This window comes from Molothrus aeneus, chromosome 13, assembly GCF_037042795.1.
Source record: "Molothrus aeneus isolate 106 chromosome 13, BPBGC_Maene_1.0, whole genome shotgun sequence".
NCBI classification, from domain to species: domain Eukaryota; kingdom Metazoa; phylum Chordata; class Aves; order Passeriformes; family Icteridae; genus Molothrus; species Molothrus aeneus.
This window is the reverse complement of record NC_089658.1, coordinates 5261549-5280643: the sequence shown is the minus strand read 5'-3', so window position 1 is coordinate 5280643 and position 19095 is coordinate 5261549. Positions and strand designations below refer to the sequence as shown.

Sequence of the window (19095 nt, the reverse complement as noted above, 5' to 3'; positions counted from 1 at the left end):
TCCAGCACTGCACTTTTGACATTCCTGTGTTTTCAAACAGTATCATAAGAAGCTCTGGCTACTATTAGCAGGGACATCATCTCAGATTAATAAAACTGAGTCACTTGGTTTCTGTCCCTGGTTTGAAACTTCCTGGGATGAAAAAAAAATAGCAATACAAAAAAATGATGACCAAGGACAGCACAAAATGTTATGTGCATTCATCTGTCCCTGCCCATAACAGGCAGTGTATTACACTTAAATTCCACTAGAACGTGGTAGCTATTTCTGCAGCACTGTCCATCTTAACATTCAAGTGATGACTTGAACATGAAAAACCTGAACTTCAGCACCCTTGGGAAGCAAGGAAGCACTCTCCTCTCTGACAAACAAGGGAGTGGCTAAGATCTGTGTGATGGACAAAGCACGAACCTCCAGATGTGATGAACACCTTCTTTCCTTTTGGCTGGTTCTGGTTTGCTCCTCCTCACCCACAGTCTGATGGCAGGGTTGATTTCCTGGAGAAAACCAGTCACAGCTCCCAGCTTCTCTGGGCTGCACAATTCCTCATCCATTAATTGCTCAGGTACTGGGAGTAGGGGGTATGCACCACATATCAAGGAGATGTTAAGTAACACCTTCCTGAGAAAGGATAACAGACCCATACTTCACACATCAATATAATTTTCTGCTTGTGCTCTCTCTTTTTCTTCCTACACATATTACCCACACTAGTAACAGAATTTCAGCATAATTCTACAGATAAGGAACAGTATCATTGGTTACAGGTTCCAATATTGATAAGACACTCAGTAATTTTGATTACTTAAGCTCAGACAGTTCCTGACCTAATTCTGAAAAATGCTGAAAAAGCAACAGCTCCTATAATAGCAAATGGAAGCTGCCACTTTTCTTCAATTCAGATTCCTGTTGTCTCAAGTGACTTTTCAAGAACTGAAGCAGATAAAGACCCTTATCCAGAACAGAAGACTACCTAAATCAATCTTGGTATTTATGGGGATCTAGCCCATGGTCAATGGTATTTCTGAAAACTCAGGCCTCAGTGGTATTATATGCCATGTCCCCATGTACAATAATTTACTTTGCATGCAAATTTCCTCCTACTGGAATTAGAGAGCTAGTGACAGCTTCCTGCTGCTCTCAGAGAGGCAGAGCTGAAACCAGGACACTGGATTCCTTCACTATGGGATCGCATTCCCCTTTCAACCAAGCTAAAAGAGCTGGTGGCACATTTAGAATCACTTGGGACAATCTGAAAAATCAGGCCCTTCTCTCATCCTAGGACTCTGCAAATGGATAGGCCTTCCAAGCTAAGAAAGGAAAATTGATTCGTTGACTTGTTGTTCTTTGAAATATGGGGGAGGTAAAACCTGAATTCTAAACAATAGGACTATGAATATAATAATAAGAAAAGATTGTATGGAGACTGAGCTTCATATCTGGTTTAGGTACACTAAAACAGAAAAAGCGAATTGTTACTCTGGATACAAAGCTAAGCCTCTAAAAGCATTCTATGATTTCACTTCTACTTTAAGGACAATAACAAATAAATTACAATGGTGTTCAGTCTCAGCACACTCAGAAGTGACTTCCCTTTTAGACAGATAGAAAACCATAACTCTTTCCAGTCCCCATAGTCGTAGTAATAAAAAAAATAGACAACAGGATTATTACACTGCACTTCATGTGATTATTTTACAAACCAGCTTTGCTGAATCTTGTTCTATTTCCTGTGCATCATCAGCCTGAGAAATGACTTCTCACTGGTCTCAGACTTGTCTATGTGACAAGGCACCTCTTTGTCCTAAAGTCAAACACCTGCTAGCCTAGACTGACAAATGATAAAAAGTACTGACAGGCTATTCACCCCACAGAACCATGATCAGTCTGTCTGAATAATCAGGTCAAGACTTTTTCTTCATTTTCCCTATATTTTCATTATTTTCCAAGCACTCTGTTCCCATCCAAACAATTAGATGTCATAAATAAAATGCCTTTAAATATTTCCTATTATATATGGTTTGGAATGTTTTTCCTATGTCTAAAAGAGTCTGAAACTGTCTGTACATCTGTACAGTTACTTTTGCTCTGTAATAAAAACAGAATGCTAACTCTGTTATTGGAACCACAAACTGCAGCTAGAGGGGAGCACCAAGAGTTTGTTGGGCTGGGCAGACTGGAAAGATGCTGGGGGCCTCCTGGGTATGAGCAGGGTCTAAACCTAGACCCAAAATGCAAACCAGACTGATTTCAGAGCTAGAACCACTGTCAGTGATGGTGACCCCCCACTGAAGATGGGATTCAGGCTGGGTGACTTTAAGGTATACTGCATAAACACAGGCAGAAATCAGCTTCAGCCTCACAATTGTAAAAGTAAGTGGGGTTTTGACATAGATTTCAATGAGGACAGGATCTCAGAAGAATTATACAAGGTTTTGTTTTCATTTGATTTGAGTAAAATCACTGTTTCAGTATTTAATACACCACTTGTGTCAATGCATTACCACGACTCAAACAAAGCTAGTTAAATAAATCCAGAACATTTCAATACCTATGAGCAACTACAGGCTGCAAGAAAGAATGTTTCTTACTTAGCTGATGACAGAGGACTTGAAAGGGTAGTGAAGAAAAGAGAGAACTGAAAAGCTAGAGCATAAGCAAAATGAGTAATTGAATGACAAGTAAGCATGGAAACCTTGAACTGCCCCACTGGATACCAACCCACAAAACTCCACTGGTCTGAGAACTGAAAGAATGAGGTTGTAGTTCTGGAAGTTGCTTATTTCTGCTTCCCACCACAAGCCAGTATCTGCAACTAGTGACAAAAAACTTGCTCCCTGCTTGGGTAACCAAGGAATGTCTGAAGAGCAATGTGCTGAAAACTCTGCTAATATTCAACATAATAAATGATGGAACAAGGCTTCCTACGGTGCTTCATCATTCCCGAGGTAGAAGAAGCAATTGGTTCTTACTATGAAATAACTGAATTGCATCAATTCTGAAAACTGGGAAGGACAGACTTCCCTGAGATGCTTCGGCAATGTTTCAATTCTCTAATTCATAGCGCTGGGTTCGGCTGCAAAGCTCCAAGCACAGAATGCCCAGTCCTGCATCTACCGTGTGGGATCCATGGGAAATGCTTCGAACCGGATGGGATCCCTGGGGTGAAGAGCTCCCATCCCCAAATCCCGGCCCGTCCCATGTCCCGCTCTCCTCAAACCCGGCCCGTCCCATGTCCCGCTCCCCTCAAACCCGGCCCCGCCCGTCCCGCTCCCCTCAAACCCGGCCCCGCCCGTCCCGCTCCCCTCAAACCCGGCCCCGCCCGTCCCGCTCCCCTCAAACCCGGCCCCGCCCGGCCCGCTCCCCTCAAACCCCGCTCCCCTCAAGCCCCGCCCCGCCCGGCCCGCTCCCCTCAAACCCGGCCCGTCCCGCTCCCCTCAAACCCGGCCCGTCCCGCTCCCCTCAAACCCGGCCCGTCCCGCCCCCCTCAAACCCGGCCCGTCCCGCTCCCCTCAAACCCCGGCCCGGCCCGCTCCCCTCAAACCCGGCCCGTCCCGCTCCCCTCAAACCCGGCCCGTCCCGCCCCCCTCAAACCCCGCCCGTCCCGCTCCCCTCAAACCCCGCCCGTCCCGCTCCCCTCAAACCCCGGCCCGGCCCGGCCCGCTCCCCTCAAACCCCGGCCCGGCCCGGCCCGCTCGCCGCCTTTGGGCTGCCACCAGCGCCACCTGGTGCGCTTTGCAGCGCCGGTTTCCTTGGGAATGCCCAGGATTTCTCATGGACTATTCTCCATCCTCCCTCCAGAAATACAACAATATTTGTCACACTGGCATGTGGGAAACGTCAATATGTTCATCTTTACACACAATTAATTGTCCAGAAGATGTATAAAAACCTCTCTGTATGAAAAGGAATTTAATCGGCCAGTGACCTTTCCTAAACCCTGATGTACTGGTATTGTACACCACGATGCTGGCTCTCTGACTGTAAAAAATGTTTTTAAAATGAAAAAAGTAAATAAAATACACAAAGTAAATTTGGACCAGTTAGCAGTAATGGTAACTGAAACCTAGAGAAGACCTAGAAATGTGCATATGAATACATTTTTGTGCCAGAAGAACAAGAAGACAGTATAAGGGATAAGTTAGCTGCAAGACAACTGTAAAGGTAAGATATAGAACAAGTTTCAATGTAAAGTAAGGGACTGAGAATCAGATATTCTCTTCCTGTCCCTGATTTTCAATGGGACCACATGCAAGTCACCCCGTATCTTGAATATCTTGGTTTCTCTATCTGAATAAAAGAGGCAATCATATAAATCTATGCAAAGACACAGAATTCCAGTATCTATGTAGAGTCAGTTGGAGTTCTTTGACAGATACAAGCATGATTATGGATTGCAAAGTGCTTCAGCAAAAAATCCCTACATTTTTAAAGAACATTCTCAGCTGATAAGCCCACAGTTCTTTATGGTAATGGGTTCAAAGTTTTGCAAGATGTTTTAACTCTGAAGGATGCTAATTTAAAAGGGATGGCTACAAAACCCTAACATCTCATTTCAGAGTTCATCACCAGAAAAAAGAAAAGGGGGGAGAAATACAAATGTAATACTATGATCCCCCTTCTCTGCATTATAACTCTACCACTTAGAGGTTTCTTTATTTCAGTTAAATTTACCCATGATGCAGTCCAGAAACAACTCCAGCACAGCTCAGCAAGCAGTGAATCAGCATGTTCTAGGTGGCCTTGTCTGACAGAGCTTAGCACCTGTCAGTGTGTTGCTGGTCCCTGTTTAGTGTCTTTGCATAACTCACTGAGTCCTGTGACATTCCAGTGACTTTTGCCATTATGCTGGATGTTTTCTGACTGTAGTGTTTTACCTTCTGTTGACTGATATTTGTTAAGAAAGGTGCATTAAAGTGGTGAAACCTAATTAAATTGGAGGAGATTTGATAACACCAATTAGGAGAAAAATCCATTGCTCCCATTTGCCTATGAGGCATTAGATAAAAAAGCAACTGTGCTTTTTGTCCCCAGTCTGTGTAGAAGAAGGGGGAAACCCCTTAAAGTTTTCACTGATTTCCTTGGGATTGCCAAGAGGAGCTGCTGTAGTGCTTATGCCAGAGAAAGACACCACCACGTACTCTCACTCACAGCCTGTCAGGAGCACCTCATCCCTCTTATCTGTTGATCATGACATCAGCTGCACTTCATGCTCAGTGGTGAGATGTGCCAAGTTAATTACAAGTTAATTACTGGAAATAAACAGCTTCTGGGCAGCTACAGATCAGTCCTCTACCAGCAACACCCAGACCTGAGAGCCACGAGCCTGTCATGCTGAGAGGCAAAGGGAAGTTTCCTGTGTCAGACCCATTAGCCAGATGTTGGTCCAGGGACAATTTTAGAATTCCCACCTTTACCAGCTCCATCAGTGGCAGGCTCTCCATTTCTGCTAGGAACATTTATCACAGCAGTACCTTCCAGATGACCAACCCCTGCCACACAGATCTCCAGAGATCTGACAAATGATGGTGGATTTCCTTTGCTGCAACTTCAATTTCAAAAGGCAATGCTGCTGAGGGGATACACCGTGAGAAAAGGACCTCTCCCTTTTCCCTCCTTCACAATCTCCTAACCTTTTCAAAGCTGGGATCACATGAGTCAGCTCTCTCTTGACTACAGGTCTCAGAGATACCAACAAAGACAAAAACTGCTCCAAACCACAAATGCTGGAATCAAATGAGCAAAGCAAGACAATCAAACACTACAATCCCAGCTGACCTTGCAGTAATAGGATCACACCAAGATTAGTCTATGTCATAGATTAAGCCCACTGAAGTAAACTAATCTCTTTGCAGTCAGCTAAGACTATATGTTTACTCACTAAGCTGGGAAAAACTCAGGAGTGTAAAATGTTTATTAGCTGGAACAGACAATCCAGACTGCAGCTACATGCACGTTTAACACAATTATTGCTGCAACTTTAAGGTGCTTTCAGAAAGGAAAAACTCTTTAAACGGGTTTTAAAACTATATCGTTTGACTGATGAAACTCTTAGTCTCTACCACTTCACATTTTGACAGTCAACTTCTTGTCTGAGCAAAGCAGAGTAGAGAGCTTCCAGAAGAGACAGCCTGCACATCACAGAGGATGGCCTCCCTTTGGCTGGCAGAGCAATATTCCATTCTGACTGCCAACAGCAGGAAGCTCTGTGCTCTGAGAAGGAGCAGCATAACCACTGTGCCTCCCTGCCCAGGAGCAGAGCAGCTGGTGACTGCTCAGCCCCCGAGCACTGCGGTCACAGCTCACCGCACCACAAAGGGTCGGGGCTGGGGTTTGTTTCCTGCCCACTGAACCACGGCTTGTCCAACCAGTCAGAGAAATGGCATTTGTCCAACCAGTCAGCGTAATGGCATTTGTCCATCTGTGCCCAGGGACTGAGGCAGAGCTGGAGGCATTTTCTTCCTCACAGGAAGCCCCTTTCTGGTGCATACATCGCACCTCTCTAGAAAACATGTTTATGAATCTGCACACATTTAGGAATTACCCATGCTGCCATCTCAGTCCAGGCTGCTCACACTCCTTTTTGCAGACTTCTCTCCTTCACCTCTCTTAATTAAAAACCCTGTATTTCAGGGTTTTTAGTTTGAATTTTCATCTAAATATCAACGTATGACTGAAAGAGGGAAACTGGGGGAATTACACAGAAATAAACCATGTTTTGGCAGAGTTTCCTTACATTCCTATGTTTTTCTACTCACGGAAACAATTGCAGCTCAGTGTCCCCTGATAACATGGCTGGCAGTTGTACCTGGGAAAACTGGGTAACCCAGCTGTTGAGCTGACAGACACTGTTTTACTGAAGGCACAGTGTAAGTGCCACCAAAACCAGGCTGTACAAACCCCTGGACAGTCACCACTGCACAACAGCAATGTCCCTGCCTGCATGGCAGAGCTCCACATGTCACCGTCATACTCTGCTACTGCTGCTGAACTTACCAAGCTGTCTCAAGAGATGAAAGTGCAAAATTTCAAATTAACACATCCACTTAGTTGCAAACACATACACATATATCCAGTCAATATAAACCTGATTATTAATGCACCCAAAGTAGCTTTCCCCACATCCTCAAAAAATTTCTTCATGTGCTCCAGAACAACAGAATTACAATGAAATGAAGGCCTAATGAAATATTTTATAAGTAGGTACTGTCTTGAGACAAAATTTGTAAACAATGAAATCCAAGATTTGTTTGACAGAAGATGAAGAAAAATTCTTGACTATGAAAACAAATTCTAGTTCATTAAGAAGTACTCTTTTGTGCTGTGCAATAGAACATTTCAGATTTTTTTTCTCCTTAGCAATTACTACAGCCTTTGGGGCCCAATTCTTAGAGGTGTTAAATTCTCCATGTAAAATTTACCATAGTCCAGAAACAAAAGCAGTGCATATTTTAGGACTTAAGGAGAGTTAATCATAGATTGGCTTTATGCCAGCCCTCAGCAGTAGGCTGAATTCCACCTTTAATGAAGCTGATATGAACTAGGCTTTTACAGGATCTGTAAGTTCGGGCCTACTGTTAAATTAGAAAACTGTTGTTATATTGTTTCACTGTAGCCAACTAAATCCCAGTGTACACACATCTGAATCAGAATTCTGACATTTGTTTTTGGCGGTAATAAGCAGATTAAACAGAACTCAGTGAACACTGAAAACCTATTTTATCAGGACACATCTAGTTGTAACTGTGAATGAAAAAAATTTCCAAACTGAACAAGGAAGAAACATGATAAGGCAACTTGAAGCACTGGTATTTTTCAGATGAAATCTTGGGCTCAGCTTGATGCAACAGGTTTTAAATTAGCTGTGATGTAAAGTAGTTTCAAGCAAGTCTGACAACTGGCTTCAATGGAGGCAAGACTGAAAAAAAGCATTTTCGGCTTTGAACATGTACATATGTAATCAGTCCGGATGACTATATCCCCCATGGACTCCATTTGCAGACACCTTCCTTGATAATGCATTACTCTTGCCTAGCTTAACCCATATTTTATCCACTTTGTCTTTGCAAGATGGATTCTTGGAAGAATTATGTTTGCCCACAACTTACTTTTGAACTTTTAATTTCTAAACTTGTGTGGTCTGATGAAAGTGTGAAGGCACGTGTTGGTATCATTCAGCTTGGTATTACTAACAGAAAACTGTACAACAAGCAAGATTTCTGCAGCAAAATTAATAAGAAATTTAAAGTAGAAAGGTACTTTGAAGAATTTCCCACTGACACCGCTGAAACTGGCAGCTGGGGCTGCCAAGAGAATATCTGAGCTCTAGTTTATATTTATGACACACAAGGTTGCATGAAAAGAGTGAGTCCTCACAAACAAAAGCAGATGACCTTAAGACTGAGCTTTTATTGCTGCCATTGAGTTCTCCTTGGAGCTGCTACCATATTCACCAGTACTTCCCAGCTCCTGTGCACTGAGTCCCTGCAAAACTCCCAGGCTTTCATCCCAAGAACAGTCAGGGCAAGGCAATTTTCACCTCAGCCACTCAAGGCCCAGCTGATGACTAAGTCCATGCCAAGCTCCATTGCAGCAGCCACATAATCAATACAGATATGAAAAAGCTACTCTACTGATCTAATTTGATTTTCTGTTATGTGTTCATCTCAAACGGTGACCACAAGGCATTGCAGTGTGGATGGTAAAGAAGATGAACTGCAAATGTTCAGAGCTCTATCCCTTTGCTTCAGATCAAGGAACACTGAACAGAAAAACACGACAGTGAAACAAAAATAACACCAGTTAAACAAAATCAGTTAATTTGGGATCTTTGCCTTGCATCATGCTTACAGCATCAAGCATTTTTCATTCATCACCTATTTCTTCTACTGTTACGTGTATCAGCATGTTTCGTCCTATGAGTATAATGAGTACTAAAACCCTGAACTTCAATAAAGCATTTAACAAGTATATAACAAAACATATGTACCTCTGTACTTTCTCCCAAGCATTCATCAGACAAAAAGCTAAAAACTTACTCCCATTATTCATTTTGAAAAAAAAGAATCCCTCTCTTCTATTAAAGACAAGATAGATAACGTCTTGATATATAAAGATATTTTTATATTAAAAAAAGCACTCAGATTTAAACTCCTTAGGATGAAGGAGTATCAGAAGACACACCAGAAGAGATAACCACGTCTTGGCAGAAAAACACAGGCAGCTCTCATCTCCCTGAAGGCAGAATGAGCCTTATTTAGATCTTTCTGCTTTGCAAAAGATCTTTGACCCAAGCAAATGGCCACTAGAACAGTGGTAGAAAAGACAACCACATTTATTTTCTCACCTGAACCCAATCTCCACTCATTTAGCTTACTTGATTCCTTAACACAGAAAAATGGGAAGCACCTACCTTGTCAGACTTGAAGAAAGCACCACATCCTTGGGATGTGTGTTAGTTACACATAGCAAGATAATGTTCTGTCTAAAGTCAAAGTGTTCCCCATAGCCTTTAGCATGTAGAGGTTCTTTTAGCTCTGCAGAGGATGTGCAAATGCCCACTCAGGGTATTACCAAAGGCTAATTCCTAATTCTCTTGAGTAAGCCTGCTCGCTGCTATGGACTACTACAGGCTTTATTCCTATTAGAGACTTACTGGTTGCCAAAGGTGACAGTGCTGTGTCACAGATAATCTTGAAAGTGATATGGCAAAGGGTTTCTGAAAGTTTAGCTTTGAATAAAAAGATCCAAATTTTAAGTCTGTAGCTGTTTAAGCCTGAGAACCAAGCAGGTATTTATGTTTCCCTTTTCCAGTATTAGCTGATAGGCAATAAGGTCATGTACCTCTTCCACTCACAAGCCAAACTAGCACTCGAAGAATCAATGACACCAGATGGGAGCAGGCTGATACCACTCCCCAGATGGCAGCAATTAGGAGAAGGTCAAACCATGTCAGAAAAAGCAGTACTTGTACTCAGTGTTCAGTTTTGGGTGTAGGCCATCTAATCTTTTCTAACCACGTAACTTAAGAGCCAAGACTGGTTTCCAAACAAGGGAACACTGCACCACAACTTGTGTTTCTGTAAGGAAAATTCTGTATTCTATGTAAATTTTGACAAAATTAGGCATTTTTGGTGTAGGCTGACTTGTCCCATGGTGGAGTATGTTTAAACAAACTATTTTGTGACATTTAGCTTAGGTAACACAGAGCAATCTTTGCAGGACAGGATACCAGACAAGAAGCTGTCCTGCAAATAAACCTTCCATTTTGTTTTAATTTGTAAGAAAAAAAGGTTACTCTAATGGGCAGATGAGTTTCCAAAGAGGTGACAAGAGAGCCATAGAAATTCTCAAAGTCTATCAGTAGCCACTGAGTTCTTATCTAAAATGCACAGAATAATACCCTTGTATGACTGAAATTACTCTGTGGCCTGCTACTTTTGAAACAATGCTTTAGTTCCCATAACTAGCAAGCCATTTTAAATTAATCCACTTACTAATTATCTTATTTAGCTTTCACTGAACTACCTTCAGAGTCCTATTTTCTGCACAGCAGCCCATGCCATAAAAGACAGCATTATACAGATTTGTACACTGTTCTAAATGTAACTGGCTTCAGTAGGTTTGCGTGTCTTAAAAACAACCAGAAAGGTCATAATGAACGCATCCAAAACCAAACCTTTAATTATTCTTTACGCTTTGTGCATGCTGGCTGGCTCCCACCTGGTTTCTTGCAGTCCTATTACACACCGAGTCCTGCTGGTGGAGGCAGGTTCCCGTTTCTCCCGCGCTCTGCCGTGAGTGCAGCCAGGCTTTCCCCCCGCATTCCCAGCAGGAGCTCCGGCAGATGGCGAGAGCACCTCGCCTGCGAGCAGGGAGAGGCAGCTCTGCAGAGGCCCGGCCAGCTGGCTCTGCTCTCCACTCAGGTTTTCTTCTCACCGCCACAGCTTGCCAGCGGTATGAATTCCCTACTTAAGTATTTGCCAGTCCCAGACGTTCCTAAACTGCAAAAACATGGATCTATCTTCATCCCAAAGGAAGGTGAAGTGACACATTTCATTGAGGCCCATCTGGCAGCAAGTCCCAAAGACAAAGAAACAGGTCAGAACACATCGGGTCTGCACCCCAGAACAAGACTCAAGGACATGAGGAATAAGGGAGAGAGAAGAGGATCAATAACCCGAATTTCCAGAGGATCCTGAACTTATTGCAGAATGAAACAAAACTTTCAACAGCAAAGAGGAAGTAACACGTTCTCTGAAAGTTTCAGTTCCTTGGCTGCATCCTCAGGTACAATGATCCTTTTCTTAGGATGCTGGATTAACAGTGCAGTATGTGCCAAATACAGTCAGGATTTCTAATCTGATTTTCCTCAGAGTCTTTAATTAAAGATCACAAACTGAAAAAATTTCTTGCTTGAACACTAGCCTTTAAAATGAGTCTCTGAAAATGGGAGCTAACATACTGTATCCCTCTACGTAACTAAAGATGAGACTGTTTAACAGGTTCAGCCAGACAGTATGACCCAAAAGGCATATTTTCATCTCCCTATACAGAACTCACTATAGCCCTGCTCTTCATACTGCTTAATTTTATTTCCCTTTTAGACCTGTTGGGCCATGCATCCAGACAGTGACTGCCCAAGAGCAGTTGTGAAGGCTGCAAGGTCACAAGCAAGATGTGGCCAACAGACTGTCCATTACTTGCCTCAAAAACTCTTATAGCTGAAGGCAAATTCTAACTTGTCCATTTATTTTTCACAGAAGCAGACTATGAAACAGAGTCTTGGGGATAGGTTTCCAATTAATTTTCAGGTAATGCAATGTTTTGATAATTTTAATACAATCAAAACTCTACCAGCTGGTGAGGTGGTAAATACTGTACTCACTGAAATGAGAGTAATGCAATTACAATCAGTTGAGACAGTTTGTGGATACTGATCTATTTGAACTACATGCAGTTAGGCTGTCAGCAATGCAAAAGTAATTGATGTAGCAAAACCTAGACAATCATTAATAAAGCAGATAAAAATTATTAAGAAGAAGCTACTGTTACAATACAATTACATTTTACAGGACCAAAACAAGAACGCTGGCTAAGAAGCTACTTTCCCTCTAAGGGGCTCTGACACAAAGAAAACTGCTGAAGCCAGAGTAATGCAATTAGCAATATCTTGTTAGAAAATTAGACTTACAGCTGGTAATAAGAAAATCTTAAAACAATTATTATTACATTAACTTCTGGAAAATAAGGAGATTTATAGCTACCATAAAATACAATTGCTTCACTGCTACTATAAGCAGTATCAAACCCAGGCATTAATGTTAAACTACAACTAACCTGAAAAAACCAAGATTTTAACTCAGGCCTTGCTTTTAATTAGTTCAACTAAAAAAACCAACCAATAAAAGGGAGAATGAGATGAACATTAATTTTTGGGTTTGCTTAGTATTCACAGACTCAGAGACTGCCCAGCCACTGCTTAGGGTGCTGGGCAAAAGGTATTTAAATAGATTAATATACTTAGGCCCTCAAAGTCCCAGAGCATTTTCCAATGCCCAGTAAAGCTTTCAGAACAGTCTAGCTCCCCCTCTGGCCCTTCAACCTCCCCCCAGCTATTCTTCCTCCTTACCAGAAGGGAAGCAGGTGCTTCACTGCATCGGGCGATTCCTAAGCCAGAGCCATTCTCCGTGAGCAAGCCCTACTGACACAACCACATGATCTTACTTCCCAAACCCAGGGCTACCTTCTAGGCAGCCAGCCCACATACCAGCTCTGTGCTTTTGTTCTTAAAGTTCATTAGGGAAGAAGAATTTTTAAGTCCCTGTCTTGCTCATCTGCTGCGAAGGTTCAGGGTGTTCCAAGCAGAAGGGAGCCAGGGCACACTGTGTTCATAAGACCTCCAGTGAGGCTCATGACACAGCAGAGTCTGGCAGATACACTGGCACAGAGTCACCATCTTTTCTAAAAAGGTCCAAGGAACAATCAGACTAAGGCAAATAAATGCTTTTCTCCTGTAAAGGGTCTCCCTAAGGGACAGTTTCCACTTGCCTATCCTTTTATGCTGCCAGCATGGTACAACAGAGGGAGAATATATAAAAGGAAAGCTGATCTCACAGTTGCTTTCTGTGATGCCTTTGTTGGAAATGGGGTGGGGCAAGGATTTTGAGATATCCTGAGGGGTTTGGGGGGCTTGGGCAATAAGAAGCCTTCAAGAATCCCCTATATAACCTTAGAAGTTGTGGAAAAGTCCTGAAAAAAAACTGCTCAGCCTCCCAGCCCCACCGTTTCTCTCTAACCCTCAGGTGTCTTCCCTACCTTTTTGCCGTGGATCCTTTCCTCTGAGAGTTCTGTCATTGTCCTGGTGTGAGGGTTGCTGTCCTGTCCCACCGGGTCTCGCTGTCAGGGTTGCTGTGTCGTGCTGCTGTTGGGGGAAAGGCTGTTGTTATGGGGGCTGTTTTGGGTGAGGTTAGGGCTTGGCTGAGGGGTGGTGCACCTGTACCCTAACTTGCTTCCTAAGCTGTACCCTGTAGCCCTGATCTCCACTGCACTGTCCAGCCCTCAAGCCCTCTCCCTTTACCCCTCAACCCCTCCCTCTGCCCCTCAGGCTCTGTCACCCTCAAGCTCCCCCTATGCCCCTCAAGGCCCCTCTCAGCTGCCCCTCAGCTCCTGTGTGTCACCCTTAATCCCCCTCCTTTGCCCCTCAGCCCCCAGCTTCTCAGTGTCACCCTCCAGCTGCTCCTGCCACCCTCAGCATCTCTGTGTGTCCCCCACTGTCTCCTCTCCCTGCTCCTCCCTCAGCTCCCAGTCTCTGCCACCCTCAAGCCCCCACAGTGCCCCTCAAGCTGCCCCTCAGCCTCTGTCATGAAAGGCCCTGAAAGGACCCTAAAAAACCCTATCAATTCCCTAAAAAAGACCTAGTTTTCAAAGTGTCCTAAACAGCCCACAAAACCCTAAAAATAGCCTCAGAATACACTAAAAATGCCTTACTTTTCAAAAGCCCATAAAACACCCCTAGAAATGCCCAAAGAACATTTAAAAAATCTCTAAATAGTCCTAAAAGAGCTGTAGGTATTATCCTAAAAGAGAATACCCCTAAGGTCTTTAAAATGCCCTGATAAGACCCTGAAAAAGTCTAAAAAATTCCCTCAAAACCCTGGAAATACTCTAGTCCTGAACAAGTCCTCCCTATACCATCAATACTCCTCAAAAATCCCTAAAAACTTTCAAGTAGTCCTAAAAAAGCCCCAAGACTACCCAAAAACACCCCTTACGATTCCAGTTAGTAGGAAGACAGCCCTTAAAACACCCTAAAAAATTCTTTTAAAAGCCCTGAAAAAGCCCTAAAGGCATCCCAAACATTCCCAGAGAATTCCTAAAAAACTCCTGCAACCCCCCCCCCCCCCCGCCCAAACTATCCTTAAAGATCCCTGAAAAAAAAAACCATAAAAAACCCTAAAAAAATGTTCAATCCCTACCTGTAACTCTGTGGCCTCCAATCATCTCTACCTATTAACTGGGGTAATTGCCTGCACCTGCTGGGAGGGTTCTGGGGCTGTCCCACCATTAGGGTCACACCTGTACCCTAACCATACCTGGTACCCTCTGTCCTTTGCACCCCTAACCCTCATTGTCAGCTCTGCACCTGTCAAGCCCCCCTGTCTTTGCCCCTCAGCCTGCAATGTCTGTGTGTCACCCAAAGCCGTGTTCAGGCTCCCACATGCTGCTGCAGGGAGTCACCGGTGGGCAGGGGCGACCTGGATTTCAGAACCCCAGCAGACAGCCAGGCACTGGGCACCACAGGCCCTGAACACCAAATCCAGGCTTTTTCCCTAGGAAAAAGAACGCACCAGTCCAGGTTCCTGATGGCAGATTGCAGGAGCCACTTGGCACTGTCAAACCAGCCCGAGATGCAAGTGGTGCCAGCTTGGGTCTGGCAGGCATCCTGTGCAATGCAGGATTTCAGGAGCCAGCCGGCCCCTCCAGGCCACAGGCCCCAGAACACCAACACCAGCCCTTTTCTCTGGCAAACAAAACTCACCAGGCCAGGTTCCTGGTGGCACATTGCAGGAGCCACTCGGCACTGTCAAACCAGCCAGCAGGGCAGCGCCAGGTTAGAAATTGACAAACTTGGCTGGATTTCTCCAAAACTAAAGCTGCCAGCAACTAGGACCATGCAAGTCCTTAGAGCCCCAAAGGCCACCTTTCATCTGATACCCAGACCCTGGGGGAAAGGACTTATTTTTCCAATAGAAAACGGCCTTCCTTGGCAGCCACTTGCCCTTGCTGACAGGGGGTGCCAAGCTAGAAATTGGCAAACTTGGCTGGATTTCTCCAAAACTAAAGCTGCCAGCAACTAGGACCCTCCAAGTCCTTAGAGTGCCAAAGGCCACCTTTCATCTGATCCCCAGACCCTGGGGGAAATGACTTCTTTTTTCCATGGACAATGGCCTTCCTTGGCAGCCACTTGCCCTTGCTGACAGGGGGGTGCCAAGCTAGAAATTGGCAAACTTTGCTGGATTTCTCCAGACTAAAGCTGCCAGCAGCTAGGAGCCTGCAAGTCCTTTGAGCCACCCTCTGACTTCTTTAAAATTATGCCTTTTCATTTCACCTCTCCAGGATGGTACTCACATTCCTAGTACTTGGTTCAGCTATCTTTATTTTATTTAATAGCTGTATTTTCTGACTTTTTAACTTGGCTTTTGTCAGGCTGCAGTTTTAAATGGACAGTTCAAACCTTCTCATGGGTATCACACACCTGGGCATCTTAAAGGTTCAGTTGTAGCTTTCTCCAATAATAGGCAAATGATTCAACAATACATTTATGTGTTTGATTAAGGGTAACAGATTTTAAAATGAGGACTAGGTCTTACCCTCAGATAAGAATTAGTGTATTCATCTTGCTACAGAATTAATGAAAATAACATTTTCATTACTTTAACACATTAAACAGAGTAGCTATTGCAAAGCTACTCTGTTTTCTTTCCACCATTTCAGCTGAAGTCCAGAAGGCTTTTTTCCCCTAAAGCTTCTATATGTAATATGCTTTATTAAAATTTGCTTTGGTTGGGCATTAACTTTTAGGTGTATATATTAAAAGTAATTATTTGGGCTTTGTTTTCATTAGAGATGATATGTGAGGAACTTTTTGTGACACAGGATTTCCTTGGCAAATTTTAAAATACCTTTAGTTATCCAAGATGTGTTGTGCCCTTACACTCCTCATAGTGGAGAAGGCATGAAAATAAGTTATTTATCATAATTCCATTGCAGACTCTTAGCAGAATAGTCTTTTGATTCGTCAGCCAGTTCTGACAAAGTTCTACCAGGTTTGTAGTAGCAGCTCTCTACCATAAAGAGAAAACCTCTCTGGCCACAGAGAGAAAACACAACTTTCCCAGGCTTTCCCGGGGAAGGCTGTCAGAAGATCAGAGAAAAGAATGATAAATAATTCTTTTCTTCACTTGCTGCACCCGTTGTTGTGAACATGTGGAATGTGTTACGGAGATTTGTTTACCAAAGGGTGGTTTCTTAATTAGTCAATGGTGATGGTGTTTGGATTGGAGGACCAATAAGATCCAGGTGTATCGTTACTGTCTATAAAAGCAATGGATTTCTTAACAATGATTAATATAACATAACATAACAATCGATCAGCCTTCTGAGAATCATGTAGTTAATGCTAATTATTGCCTGGCTGGGGGCCTGTGGTGATACCAAGGTGAATTCAAACTTTGTTAACTTACATAAACTACAATAGGCTGTCCTGGACTAAATTCTCCTTTCTGAACTGAAGAGGAAAACCTGGTAGCTGCAGTTTTAATAACCTCTTCCTGAGAGAAGGAATTCTTGCCTGAACGAGTAAGTGGAACAGTCAGTCAAGCATCTCTGTGAGGATATTGGTATTTGCTGACAGGAAGTGAATATTCTGAGATTACACAGTCATGCTGTGAGGGTGTTGTCACACACAGGAAGTGGAAGGAGAGTTTTACATCCCATTCTTCCATTTCACTGTCTCGAGTTATTTAGGCTTCATTTCTGCTATTGGAATCTCAGAAATGGGTCATTCCATTTAAGAAAGAAGAGAATTGATACTTTTTAACTTGGTTTAATTTATTATGGTAGCATGTTAGCTGCATCTGTCTTTGTGATCATGCTTGATTTTTTTCCTGGACACATTATGTGTGTAAGAGTGACAAAGGAATCTGCTGGAAACTATTTAAAAAAAATGCAATCCTTCAATAGGTTTATTAAATGACAGTGGCTGCAGATACCAGAAAACATATTAGATTCTTTCAGCTTAAGGCCTACTGGTAGTGCAAACTGACAGTACAATATTAAAGAAAAACAATATTTCCCAGATGCTTGCATTTTCAAAGGCAGCATGGATTTTACAGGCAGCCTCTGTTATAGATGAGTAATGAGATGATTGGCTCTCACAATTTAGGGATGAATATTGTGTGTACGTTAAGAGAAGCTTTATTGATATATAGTTATGTTATTGTGGCTTGTTGTTTAGGTGTCCTCTGTTGTCCCCATAGTCCCCTTTCCGCCCCCTCTGTACTGCTGCCAGCAGACAGCCTGGGCTGTCAGACACGTGGAGGGAAGGCTGCACATGGGCCCCTTGCATGGGGCAGTTGAGAATGGGAAAAGCTTGGTGCTGGAGGGGTGCAGCATGGCAACACCTGGCTGCCTATCAAGTTGCAAGAAAGCAGTTTCCACTGACAGACAGAGAAGAGTTAACTGACAGACTGACAGACCTTGGGAGGGGTCAGGGCTGCCTGATGCAACCTGCCAGGGCATAAAAGGCAGAGCAGCCATTTGGTAGGGGAGCACATGGTGGCTGGTCATGTGCTTCCAGTGTGCTGTTATCTTTCCTTTCCTATTCAGTCTTTTGTTGTATTTTGTCAAGATTTTACAGACCTTTGAAATTTTACAGTGAGAGGTCATTTCTCACACCTCTATGCAATTAGAGTGTTATAAGCAGGAATATGATTTATGTGAATTCCTCTTCAGTTTGCTCTTTTGCTTAGGGAACTGTTCTGAAGGAGACATTTTCTGCCCAATGTGTAATATGTCTAATAAGTTTGCTGGTGCTCTGAGATTTTCCTTACAGTAAGCATGTAGTGCTTGGCTGAGGTTTTTATGCTTCTTTTTACAGGTATCAAGGATGCTACACGCAAAAGAGAGTGATTGATGGATGTTTCTAATCAGCTGAGGTAAAGGTCAAAATACACAATAAAATGTTACTGTTCTAGAAGAAACAATAGAAGAATAGACAAAGACATAGCAAAAAATTTATTATGCAATCTTGTCTTTAAACACTTTTATTCAAAGAGTAAGTTATGTTCCCGTAGCACACAAATGCTGCTTTTTAAGTAATTTCAAACATTTCAACAAGATTATCTCTATGTGCTTGTTTATGTGGGATAAAAATGCTGGCATATGCAGTGTACACAGTTGTAAAATTGTGCTCCTAAATTTCATGTACAGTTAGTATTAATAAGTTATTTCTTCTTGCACTGAAAAGCCTGCTTATGACATCACACAGTTTACTTGGGGTGGAAGAGGAAGAATCTAAAACACTCTATGCTGAAACAGTCTGCATCTGCCATCCTGAAAGGAGAAAATATGCATGATAAGAGTTTATTTCTTTAAAGTCACAGATGTGGTGTTACTGCAATGGAATACAAAGGGTATCTAAGTATAAAGTTCAGACTGAAATTTCCCCAGTAGTGTTTAGCAGCACTCAGACCGGAAGTTACCTTAGGTATAATCATGTGTCTGTTACTTTCTGTGTGCATACTGAAGCACAAGCATTTCAGATCTGTACAGTAGATGTCAGACTTGAGAGGAATTCTGTATGCATCAGGGTAGGCTGGATACACCCAATTCTTCCTGAAGTCAATGACTTTCCACATTGTCTGCAGTTTATGCTTCTCACTTCCAAAAATGCATAATCAAACTCCGAGTATCTAGCTTATGAGGTTTGAAAAGATAATTTAGATTTCTTTCTAAGAATTAGATTACTAAGAGAAGTAAACTGGAAAAAAGTATACTGTGTAATTGCAGCTGTAATATATACAGTAAAATCTA

The 19095-nt window shown here is 42.9% G+C and overlaps 1 protein-coding gene across 1 annotated transcript in view; it reads right to left on the bottom strand.

Moving 5' to 3' along the window:
- Window positions 1–3164, bottom strand: part of TRPM1 (transient receptor potential cation channel subfamily M member 1) — a 77707-nt gene extending 74543 nt beyond the window's left edge. The window contains exons 1-2 of the mRNA XM_066558646.1: window positions 2973–3164; window positions 412–621 (exon numbers count right to left, since the gene is read on the bottom strand). The gene's annotated coding sequence lies outside the window, so the exon portion shown is untranslated. The remainder of the gene's footprint in view (window positions 1–411; window positions 622–2972) is intronic.
- Between the last annotated feature and the right edge of the window lie 15931 nt (window positions 3165–19095).